General features: G+C 26.7%; 1 long non-coding RNA gene across 30 annotated transcripts in view; it reads right to left on the bottom strand.

The window, feature by feature from the left end:
- Window positions 1-92: 92 nt before the first annotated feature.
- Window positions 93-13,955, bottom strand: part of LOC132927130 (uncharacterized) — a 126,048-nt gene continuing 112,185 nt past the window's right edge. For 13 of the 30 annotated variants that reach the window (XR_009661659.1, XR_009661655.1, XR_009661657.1 and 10 more), the window contains 5 exons: window positions 3,911-4,040; window positions 1,847-1,989; window positions 1,410-1,552; window positions 816-915; window positions 94-310 (listed from right to left, as the gene is read on the bottom strand). This is a non-coding gene — a long non-coding RNA (uncharacterized LOC132927130). Of the gene's footprint in view, window positions 311-815; window positions 916-1,409; window positions 1,553-1,846; window positions 1,990-3,809; window positions 4,041-13,955 lie in introns of those variants that run through there. The other 17 variants (XR_009661644.1, XR_009661648.1, XR_009661634.1 and 14 more) reach the window with 5 other exon arrangements.

Raw genomic sequence — 13,955 nt, forward strand, 5'->3', positions numbered from 1 at the left:
TTTATAATGATCATTTAAATATAGTAAAAATAAAATATATTTATAGCATAGGTAAATTTTAAGAATAAACAATACAAGCTAAAGGTGTTTACTATTATTTTATTCAGATATTTAACAAATCTCAAATGTTTCACAGCTATTAATTTAGAATCAATTATATTCAATAACCATTGCACGCACATTGCATAAATCCAATATTATTATCAGTATCTTCTAGTCCATTTTCAACATAGCATGTTGATTCTTTCCTTGGTGGTAGAAATGTGAATTCGTGTCTCAGCGTGCCTTGATTGATCTGATATACTGCCATCTGAAAAAATGTAGTAAGTTAATAATGTATAACGGTTGGAGAATAACTTGAGAATACAGTGTTTTACAGGCAGTTCAAAGTATGAATTTGTAATATTAGTCAATATTATCATATTAAAAACATGTTTTATAGTGTTTATGAAGTATCAGCTTAAATGACAAATATGGATGTTGGTAATGGTAAATAAGAATCATTTACTTAATATAACTGTCTAGGTTTCATGACACTAACTTGATAATTGAGATTTTTATGAGCAGCTAAAAATATGAAATTGTAATATGAGTCAAAATTATGATATATAAGCACGTTTTATAGTGTTTATTATTAAGTATGAGCCTAAATGAAATATATGGAAGTTAATAATGGTAAATAAGAACCATTTACTTAATATAATGGTTAGGGTTTTGTGACACTAACTTTTTGTAACAATACTATTAATTGAATATCAATTACATCCAATACCCATTACACGCACGTTGCACAAAACCATTAATATTAGCAGTACCTTCTATTCCATTTTCAACGGAAAATGTTGTAACTTTCCCTAGTGATAGAAATGCTAATTCATGTCTCAGCATGCCTCCGGTGATCTGCAGTACTGCCATCTAAAACACAAATAGTCAGTTAAATATGTATAATGGTTAAAGAAATAATTATAATGCTTAGCAATAAAAGAGATAATACAAATCTACCAGAATGTTTTGTTGAGTTTTAATGTAAAACGAAATATAAGTAAAGAATACAATTGTACATTAACATAAAATTGCTGCTTTTCAATATTAAAATAATAAGAGTTTGTAATACTTGTATACTTGTATACAATAAGAATCATTGTCATCATTTAGTAGTCAAGGTTTCTAGACACTAACATGAGAATTGAGTGTTTTATAAGCAGTTAAAAATATGACTTTGTAATATTTGTTAAAATTACCATGTAAAATCATGTTTTATTGTGTTTATGAAGTATCAGCTTAAATGTAATATTTGAATGTCAGTAATTGAAAATTAGAATCATTTGCTTATAATCTAATGGTCAGAGTTTCATGACACTGACTTTTTATTACACTACAATTAATTTAATATCAATTAAATTCAATACCCATTACACGCACGTTGCACAAAACCCTTATTATTAGCAGTATCGTCTAGTACATTTTCAACGTAGGATGTTGATATTTTGCATAGTGGTAGAAATGTGAATTCATGTCTCAGCATGTATTGAGTGATCTGCTGTACTGCCATCTAAAAATAAAAAATATTCAGTTAAATATGTATAGTGGTTGGAGAATAACTTGAGAATACAGTGTTTTACAAGCAGTTCAAAGTATGACTTTGTAATATTTGTTTAAATTTTCATATCAAAATTATGATATTAAATCATTTTTTATTGTCTGTATGAAGTATCATCTTAAATGTAATAATTGAATGTCAATAATGGAAAATTAGAATCATTTGCTTATAATCTAATGGTCAGGGTTTCATGACACTGACTTTTTGTTACACTACTATTAATTTAATATCAATTAAATTCAATACCCATTACACGCACGTTGCACAAAACCATTATTATTAGCAGTATCGTCAAGTACATTTTCAACGTAGGATATTGATATTTAGCATAGAGGTAGAAATGTGAATTCATGTCTCAGCGTGTATTGAATGATCTGCTGTACTGCCATCTAAAAAAAAAATAGTAAGTTAAATATGTATAATGGTTGGAGGATAAAATGTCGCTACTAGACACCGTAAAGAGGACAACAATTTTTATATAACAACTAGTACATGGACAACACTGAATAATTTTGAAATTGAAACAATCAAAACATAAACTAACAGACAAACTTCATTTTTATTAAAAAATTCTTGAAAACAATTTACAGTTGAAACGCAAATACAAATACGAATGTAAAACTGCAAAATGATATGAAATATAGACATAATATAATATAACAGACGATAAGAAATAATAATTATGATAAGCCATAAAAGATAGTACCTACAAATATACCAGAATGTTTTCTAGAATATAAATGTACATATTATAAGTGTGACTAGAGAATACATTTGTACAACTGAAAATTTGCTCCTATTCAATATGAAAAAACGTGGGTATCGCTCCGCTGTATAGTAGAGATGGAAAGTAGGTCACTGGTCACTATAATGGATGTGTTAAATTTGAATGCAACGACGGGTAGTATTGTATACGAAAAACGATTCTGAACGGAGATGATTTGTCAGTCAATGATAATTAGTTGGATATATTATATTATTACCTATATTTAAATTGTAATATATCGTTATTTTACGCGATTTCGTAAAAAATTATATTTCATACGCACATAAAATGTTTTCTATATTGACAATGGATTTATTTTTTTACGGTTACTTGAAGGAAAACTTATGGATAACCTAGTATTGGATTTTTTAACCTTAAGTATAAATCACAAAGATTTTATGAATTTTCAACTTCAAAATTCTTTGCAAATTTTCGTGATTTTGATATATTTTTTAAACATTTGAACTTTAAATGCTTATAAACAAAAATTGTGACTAACGATTTTTGATTTATTTTTTACTACGATAAGTTTCAATTATCTATAAGTAGCTTAAAAAATGTCAAAATATATTGAAAATTTAATCGCAAATAGATAACGCTAATATAAACGTTTGTTGAAAATTTCATGTATTTACAATGATTCGTTTTTGACTTACAGCAAAATCAAAAAATCGATTTTGTCTTTTCAAAGAGGGGCTGAAGTCAAAAACGAAGCATTATTACTACTCCAAAAAGTGATGACGGACACAAAAATAATACAAACATCATTGTAAAATCAATACATTCATCACTCCGTTCAGAATCTAAAAATAATTATTTGTATTATTCGTCAAAATTAACTTATAAAATCATATTTTATAGTTTTTATGAAGTAAAAATATCAGATTAAATGAAACATGTGCAAGTTAAAAATGATAAATTAGAATCATTTTCTTAATCAAGACACTTACTTGTGTTAACTTCCGGCATAAAATATGAACAATTCGTTTATAATATCAAAAATCTTTATTAAATGAACAACAACTACACGCAAAAGCTAAGTAAAAACAACGATCAGTTACTCTAAAACGACCGTCCGGTGAACGGCACACAACCAACTAGTTTTTCTCTGAGGCGATCGGGCATCGGCCGACGGATGTCGTCCCCACTACCGCCCTCTGTCGGTGCATACATTTAATAATTTTGAGTGTTTTATAAGCAGTTTAAAATAGGAATTTGTCAAAATTATCATATAAAAACATGTATTATAGTGTATTCAAAATACCAGGTTAAATGAAACACCTGAAAGATAATAATGGTAAATTTCTTAAACCATTGTTAAAGCTTCTAAACTTTAACTTAATATTTGAGTGTTTTATAAATGTTTTATAATGATCATTTAAATATAGTAAAAATAAAATATATTTATAGCATAGGTAAATTTTAAGAATAAACAATACAAGCTAAAGGTGTTTACTATTATTTTATTCAGATATTTAACAAATCTCAAATGTTTCACAGCTATTAATTTAGAATCAATTATATTCAATAACCATTGCACGCACATTGCATAAATCCAATATTATTATCAGTATCTTCTAGTCCATTTTCAACATAGCATGTTGATTCTTTCCTTGGTGGTAGAAATGTGAATTCGTGTCTCAGCGTGCCTTGATTGATCTGATATACTGCCATCTGAAAAAATGTAGTAAGTTAATAATGTATAACGGTTGGAGAATAACTTGAGAATACAGTGTTTTACAGGCAGTTCAAAGTATGAATTTGTAATATTAGTCAATATTATCATATTAAAAACATGTTTTATAGTGTTTATGAAGTATCAGCTTAAATGACAAATATGGATGTTGGTAATGGTAAATAAGAATCATTTACTTAATATAACTGTCTAGGTTTCATGACACTAACTTGATAATTGAGATTTTTATGAGCAGCTAAAAATATGAAATTGTAATATGAGTCAAAATTATGATATATAAGCACGTTTTATAGTGTTTATTATTAAGTATGAGCCTAAATGAAATATATGGAAGTTAATAATGGTAAATAAGAACCATTTACTTAATATAATGGTTAGGGTTTTGTGACACTAACTTTTTGTAACAATACTATTAATTGAATATCAATTACATCCAATACCCATTACACGCACGTTGCACAAAACCATTAATATTAGCAGTACCTTCTATTCCATTTTCAACGGAAAATGTTGTAACTTTCCCTAGTGATAGAAATGCTAATTCATGTCTCAGCATGCCTCCGGTGATCTGCAGTACTGCCATCTAAAACACAAATAGTCAGTTAAATATGTATAATGGTTAAAGAAATAATTATAATGCTTAGCAATAAAAGAGATAATACAAATCTACCAGAATGTTTTGTTGAGTTTTAATGTAAAACGAAATATAAGTAAAGAATACAATTGTACATTAACATAAAATTGCTGCTTTTCAATATTAAAATAATAAGAGTTTGTAATACTTGTATACTTGTATACAATAAGAATCATTGTCATCATTTAGTAGTCAAGGTTTCTAGACACTAACATGAGAATTGAGTGTTTTATAAGCAGTTAAAAATATGACTTTGTAATATTTGTTAAAATTACCATGTAAAATCATGTTTTATTGTGTTTATGAAGTATCAGCTTAAATGTAATATTTGAATGTCAGTAATTGAAAATTAGAATCATTTGCTTATAATCTAATGGTCAGAGTTTCATGACACTGACTTTTTATTACACTACAATTAATTTAATATCAATTAAATTCAATACCCATTACACGCACGTTGCACAAAACCCTTATTATTAGCAGTATCGTCTAGTACATTTTCAACGTAGGATGTTGATATTTTGCATAGTGGTAGAAATGTGAATTCATGTCTCAGCATGTATTGAGTGATCTGCTGTACTGCCATCTAAAAATAAAAAATATTCAGTTAAATATGTATAGTGGTTGGAGAATAACTTGAGAATACAGTGTTTTACAGGCAGTTCAATGTATGAATTTGTAATATTAGTCAATATTATGATATATAAGCACGTTTTATAGTGTTTATGAAGTATAAGGCTTAAATGAAATGTATGCAAGTTAATTATGGTAAATTAGAATCATTTTCTTAAAATAGTGTACCAGGTTTATACAGATTGAATTGAGAATTGTGTGTTTTATAAGCAGTTAAAAACATATATATTTAATATTCGTCAAAATTATCATATAAAAACATGTTTTATAGAGTATAAGAAGTATCTGGTTAATTGACATGTATGCAAGGTAATAATAGTAAATTAGAATCATTTCCTAATATAGTGGTCCAGGTTTCAAGAGATTAACTTGAGAATTGTGTGTTTTATAAGCAGATAAAAACAAATATATTTAATATTCATTAAAATTATCATATAAAATCATGTTTTATAGAGTATATGAAGTATCTGCTTAAATAAAATGTATGCTAGTTAATAATGGTGAATTTAAATAATTTACCTAATATTATGGTCAGGGATTCATTTGAGTACCTTTTAGATACAATACTATTAATTTTTTATCAATTACAGCCAATATTCATTCTACGTACATTGCATAAATTCTTTATAATCAGTATCTTTTAGTTCATTTTCAACATTGGATGTTCATACTTTCCCAAAGTTGTATGAATATGAATAAATGTCTCAGCAATCCTTGACTCATATGCTGTATTGCCATCTGAAAAAATTTAAGCAGTTAAATATATATAATAATTGGAGAATTTTTCGATAACTCAGTGCTTTATAAGCAGTTTAATTCATGAATTTTTAATATTCGTCAAAATTATCATATAAAATCATGTTTTATAGTGTTTATGAAGTATAAGGTTAAATGAAATGTATGCAAGTTAATTATGGTAAATTAGAATCATTTTCTTAAAATAGTGGACCAGGTTTATACAGATTAACTTGAGAATTGTGTGTTTTATAAGCAGTTAAAAACATATATATTTAATATTCATTAAAATTAATATATAAAATCATGTTTTATAGAGTTTATGCAGTATCTACGTAAATGAAATGTTTGGAAGTTAATAATGGTAAATAAGAATCATTTACTTAATCTAATTGTCTAGGTTTCATGATACTAACTTGATAATTGAGTTTTTTATGAGCAGCTGAAAATAAGAATTTGTAATATTCGTCAAAATTATCATATAAACACATGTTTTATAGAGTATAGGAAGTATCTGGTTAATTGACATGTATGCAAGGTAATAATGGTAAATTAGAATCATTTCCTAATATAGTGGTCCAGGTTTCAAAAGATTAACTTGAGAATTGTTTTGTGTTTTATAAGCAGTTAAAAACATAAATATTTAATATTCATCAAAATTAATATATAAAATCATGTTTTATAGAGTTTATGCAGTATCTGCGTAAATGAAATGTATGCAAGTTAATAATGGTAAATTAGAATCATTTACTTAATCTAATGGTCTGGGTTTCATTAAACTAACTTGAGAATTCAGTGTTTTATAAGCAGATAAAAATATATATTTAAAATAAAACATGTTTTATAGTGTTTATGAAGTATCATCTTAATTGAAATATATAAATGTTGGTAATGTTAAATAAGAATTATTTACTTAATCTAATGGTCTGGATTTCATGACACTAAGTTTTTGTTATACTACAATTATGTTGCTATCAATTATATTCAATATCCATTACTTGTACTTTACATAAAACTATTATTGTTATCAGTATCGTCTAGTCCATTTTCAACGTAGGATGTTGTCACTTTCTCATGTGTTAGAAATGGTAATTCATGTCTTGAATGATCTGCTGTACCGCAATCTGAAAAAATTTAGTTAGTTTAATATGTATAATGGTTGGAGGATAAAATGTCACTATCACACCATAAGGAGTACGATAATCCATATATGACAACTAGTACGTGGACAACACTGAACAATTTAGAATTGTAAATAATCAAACAAAAACTAACTGACAAACTTCATTCTTGTTACCAAATGTTTGAAAACAATTTAAAGTTGAAATTTAAATACAAATACGAATGTAAAAGTACAAAAAGATATGTAATATAAAGTATAAACCATACAGTTAATCTAAACAGTTTTATCAATAGAAAAACAATGTTTTATATCACTAAATCACTATCATGGATGAAAAACAATATATAAATTCTTCTGGAATATACAACATATCACATTTTATCTCAGGCCCCTGAATTCAAAATTGTTTAATATTATAATATTTTTAGATACAAATACAATTTCAAAAAGGAGTATGAATTATAATATAATGATATAAATTTCCAATAATATTGTGTACATTGTATATTTAGTAGGCAGTGGTATATAGATTATGAGTCTTAACCTAGACACAAAGTAACTTGTAAGACTGAAGTCAAAAAGTAATAGCATGAAACAATATATTTAAGTATTTTTTATGTGTTTAAATAGTTGCAGTTAAGCATAATATAATAAGATTGTTAATTTATTATGCATTATTATTCTCCCAGACTCTACAGTCCACAAGTCAACTTATCGAACTTAAATAAACGATCTTACCTATTATATATCTTAATATCTTATATATAACGATTCATTATTTGAATAATTAACAAAGTAAAAAAATCATCATACTTTATTTTTTATGTTCGATGTCCATAAAATTTAAATATTCATCTAACATAAATATTACTGAAGTTGTATTGTGAAATTCAAAAGAAATTACCACCTATCATACTTATATATTGCATATTTAATATACGCATAAAATTAACACTAATAAATAATAACTGAAATGTTGTATCCAAGCAGATTTATTTTGTTCTATGTACTTATTATAATAAATATGTATTTGATATAATTGTATAAATAAAATCAGAATTATATTTGATAGTACTAGAAAATTTACAAGGACAAAAGTTTTAATAGAAAATTAGAAAATATAATATTACACTTGTCATTTTGTAATTTACCATAGGTACCTATTGTTTAGCGTTTGTACATTTTGAGACTTGTCATATTAGTATTATACATTCACAATAATATTAATTTTATTATAAGCGTTTTCGAAGCATATAATTAAAATTCAAAGTTTATCAGTGATATGAACAATTATTGATTTTTAACACTGTTATAGTCCCGTTCCAGTCAGATCCAACCAGTTTACTGCTATTAATTTAGTATCAATTATATTCAATAACCATTGCACGCACATTGCTATACTATATAACTGTTTATAAAACATTCAATTCTCGAATTAGTGTCATGAAACCCTGACCATTAGATTAAGAAAATGATTCTAATTTTCCATTATCAACGTTCAAATATTACATTAAAGCTGATACTTCATAAACACAATAAAACATGATATTACATGGTAATTTAAACAAATATTACAAAGTCGTATTTTAAACTGCTTATAAAACACTCAATTGTCATGTTAGTGTCTAGAAACCTTGACTACTAGATTATGACAACGATTCTTATTTTCCGTTATTAACATTCATATAATTAATTTGTGCTTATACTTCGTAAACACTATAAAACATAGTTATACATAAAATATATTTAAATTCTTCAAAACATTCTGGTATATAAATACCAGGTATATTCGGATATTAATTTTCGAAATTGAGTAGGTACCGCGCACGATGGTATGCCTGATAGACGGTCGTCCGTTAAACCACGTATTTTGGAAATAATATTTGATCATGTTCCGGCAGAGATCACGCTATTAAACCTATATGAATGGAAAGGGCAGGTGATGTTTAACGGACGACCGTCCATACCGGGCATACCGTCGCGCGCTGTACTTACCCAATTTCGAAAATTTATATTTCGAAACTGGTCAATGTGTTCCCTTAGATATTTTAACACTATGTTACACCACCTGTCTTTTCCATTCATATAGGTTTAAAAGCGTGAGCTCTGCCGGAACATGTTCATATATTTTTTCCAAAATACGCGGTTTTTACGGACGATTGATAAGAATATGGTATGTTATGATTGTTATGTTACTATATAATGAAAATATGAAAATATGAAATACTATTTACTAACAACTAATAAGTTATAGAATATTATACTACAACAACAAATTATTTATACACAATAATAAATAATTTATATCATTAATATTATTGCAATATGGTTGTACGGGCCGGGAACAAAGAATAATAGGCCGTGCGCCCGGTTACCAAAATGCTTCGTGCTTACTAGGTACGTATTATACTAACACACCGACCGACCTTTGTAAATTTGTGTAAATTGTGTATAGCTCAACTAGAATTGGTTGAGTTCGCCGCGCAAATACTAGTGAGCTATGTAGTGTAGTGGTGTGTAAGTGTATATATATGTTTGTTTGTATACTTAACGAATAGGTAACTCTATAATAAATAATGGTAACTCAAATGTAAATATGGTATAAAATATGATATAATAATATAGAAAATAAGATATGGCCATTTTGTCCCAACAAGTAAAAATGTATATAGTATAGTAAAATGCCTAACCCAAATGCCGGTTCAGCACAACCAGATATATTAAAAATCGTACAAATAAATCACATGAATAGAAAAATATAATGATTAATAATGCTAAAAACTGCGTAGCCCTTATGGCTAAACAGAATAAAATATAAATATAGTAAATAAAATATGACAAAATTAAGTTATGGCCCTTCTGACTCAATTACACATGATATAATAGAAAACCGCTATTAGAGCAATAGCTGCCTAGTATAATTGATATAAAAAAATATATATAAAAGAAAAGCCCTTCTGGCTCAACAGTGATAAATATATAGTCAAGAAAAATAGCCCTTTTGGCTAAGCGAGTAAAAAATATATAATAAATAATGACAATAAAAAATAACTCACGGCTTTTCAGTGCACCGCTGGCCAGCTACTACCTATGCCTATAATATTCTAAATAAAATTCACACTCCACGAATATATAATTACATCGAAATAAATGACCAATAATGTCGCCAAATCGTAACATCGACTATAGTATAATATATAATATTAATAACGTAAGAACGTGGCGATTCGCGCACACGTATATCATATTAAGTGAAATATATGGCGATTACGCGTATATAAATCCACGCAACAAATATAAAAAGTATAACAATATATATATAAGTAGTTATAACAAAAAACAGCAATTTGTGCATATATAGAAAAGTATTGTTCGCGACGGCCTAACTCACACGACGGACGGAGGAAGACAAAAAATTGCGGCGGCCGTGTTAGGCGAGCCGGCGGCAGCAGATAACAATCCTATACCTGATTTGCATAATATTATATAATTCACAGACACAAAATATAATTAAAACAAAAATAAATATAAAAATAACGGCTGGTGCGCGCGAGTGTTTGTGTGTGTGTGTGTGTGTGTCGATCGGCTGTTCCTCCGTAACCGATAGTATTTTTATTTTATAATATTATATTATATTTATGGTGACCAGATATAAAAATTTTAAAAAAAGTACATATTTTTAAAACTTAGCTCCTTCTCTGTCGTAATTGCCCAATGCGTATACTGTTCTACCCGTTTTACTCATATTTTTATAGGTCTATCTCCTTCTATAAAAAATATTAAAAATCGTTTTTTTTTTTCATCTGATTACTCTATTTTATTTTATTATTATTATTATCAATTATAAAAACCAATTATTTTAAATTATAATGTCAACTCATTTAGAGTGTGTCTTTATGATGAAATTACTTTGATATTGAAGTATTTAAAGTAAACTTAAACTAAAGTTAAATTATTTTGTAAAGGGTAAAAATACCAAGTGTAAAATTTAAATATATACGATTTAGTATATCTTAAATCGCGCTATCAACCAATAAGAATGCTTTAGGTCGAACCATAAAAATCTAAATTAATAATCAAATTATAAAAATAGTAAAAACACATAAACACGTATTAGCCCATAATAATTTTTAAAAAAAAAGTACAATATCATGTACTTAACACTATTGTTAAGGACATTAGGACACATGTCAAAAAAGAGTACTATCCTACGAAAAATAGTACGTTTGGTCACCATAATTATATTACTCTACGGCGGCAACAATGGTAATTGTGGTTTGTGACTTTGTGTACCTTTCCCATCGTTTGTAAACTACTCGTAGGTTTTGCTTTTTTTTGAATTTGCCCTATGATATTATATTCAAACCTTGGACTTTTAAGATATACAACCAAATACTATAGTTTATAATTATTGGGAATAATATTATGCTAAAAAAAAGTATACAAGCACTTTTATGACTGAATAAACTCGATCGGTTCTGATATCAACGTTAAAACGAATGAAAGATATTATTAGTATTATTTATCAGTAATATATGGCAGTTATTGTCATGTACTTGTATATAACTAAAACTATATTTTTTGAATTTTTTTTCTGTTAAATGCATTTATTTTACTTACTGACAATTAAACATTAAATTGTGCTTAATTTACAGCAATAACTGGATACCTAATGTATAATCAGAGTGTGATATTATCTTATAAACACGATGATCAATACTTGTATCAAATAATAAAAAATTATTAATAATAAAATAATTTGTATTTCGGGAAAAATAACCGTCGGAAAAAGTCGTTCAAGGAAAAATGTTTTGGGTTTTCGGTTTTTCGAATAAAATACCGTTCGGGAAAAAGTTCATTCGGGAATTTTGATTCGGGCAAAACGGCGGGAACGGGATGTATTACTCAAGAAGACCTAATATTCTGAGTTCACTGACCATCTTTTCAAATGTCACAGTTGCCCAAAACCTCAGGGGAGAAGTTTAATTTAATGTTGATGACGTGATTTACATTGTTTTGTATCAAATAAAATGATGGAAAACCTATTTACATATAATTTATTTTTTTAAATTATAAACAACTTAGTTCATAATACTCCTAAAAATTGATTACTTAATATAATTTTTTTTTCTAGTATTTCTCATTCTTTATAATAGTTTTATAACCAAAAAAGACATCAGTTACTTTATTGTTTGAGCGAATGTTTTCTGCGGCATATTAAAATTTGTTCCCTTAATTGATAATTATACTATATGATTTCAACTAAAATATTTTTTTATTAAACATGCTGAACTCGTGAATTCTAATGTAATTATTATTTTATTCATTATTGTGTAATTTTTAAGTTGATTTAACCCTTGTTACTTTCTCTGTAACATCATTACCAATGAGAAGCACTAATGCTTTAAATAATGATTTTTTTTTAATCGACCAATTAAAATTTTTCAAGTTTGCTAGACTATTTTTATAAACACCGGTATGTTTATATTTTGTAGTATTATGATAGAATATATTAGATACATATGTTTCCAATATTAATCTTTTTTTCAATAGATTGCAATTCTTAATATATAGTAGGTGTTGGGTTAATTATTGTGGGCGGGAGAAGAGGTCTTCCTCAAGAGATACTTTATATTATTAGTTATATACCTTTTACGGGTTAAAGTGGGATGACGTGAGGTTTTAGTTATGTGCATTCTCTGTTGGCTGTTTTCTTCTATAAAGACGTGTTTAATCAATATAATAATATAATCCGTAGGTCTAAATTCTAAACGGAACGAATATTTTATAATATTTGTAAATATTTAAGTAAATGGATAGGACAATAATACAATATGTTTTAGTTTTTCCAGTGCAACTGTGCAAGAGATGGAAATTGCCTGATTGTGCCTAAACATATTTATAATACCTATTTTATTGTAAAAATCCTTAATTTTAAATATTATACAGGTGATAATACACAAACATAATGTGTACATATATAATTTTAATATAAAATCACTTGTAATAAATAAATTTATCATATTTGTATCTGTAAATATATCATAACAATATAATTAGTAATAATATAAGATTGTAATATCAAATGTCTCTCAGTAATATTATATGTAACATTTAATGCTATATTTTGGTTTCCTTGAATATTAGTCAATTGCCATAAAGTTATACTAATTTTCTGTGATGTAAAATTATTTTATTAATTAATTGGTCTTCAGTCGTAACATTTTCCTAGCAAATATTATGAACAAAAATCTTGACCGTAACGTTTTATTCTCTTAACTTAATATTTTAATGTCTGTTGCAATAATATTCTTGTCTACTAAACTACAATCCATAATAATGATTGAATGATTGTTATATATTTTACATTACATGTAGACACTATATATGTTTACGATTCATGTTTAATTATCCGGATAACACTTATAAATTATGGTGGAAATACTGGAAATATTGCCTCATCAATTTGCCTCTATTTTTCTTTTCCGTTTTTTTTAAACACCAAATATGTTACAAATGTTGAAATGCATATTAATATACAGAGCAGATTATTAAATTACAATGCTTTATCTATATACAATAAATTAAAGATTTTATTAAAATGTATTCAATTTGTATAGTTAATATGATAACCAGTTAATTATGGTAATCTTATCTTATTTTCATCATTTAAATTCATTAAAATGCTATAATTGTTACCAACCAATCATTCTGTAATATTGGCTTACGGTTTTATGATTAATTTAAAATGCTTATAAAATTATTGTG

Source organism: Rhopalosiphum padi, chromosome 3 (genome assembly GCF_020882245.1).
Source record: "Rhopalosiphum padi isolate XX-2018 chromosome 3, ASM2088224v1, whole genome shotgun sequence".
Classification (NCBI taxonomy): domain Eukaryota; kingdom Metazoa; phylum Arthropoda; class Insecta; order Hemiptera; family Aphididae; genus Rhopalosiphum; species Rhopalosiphum padi.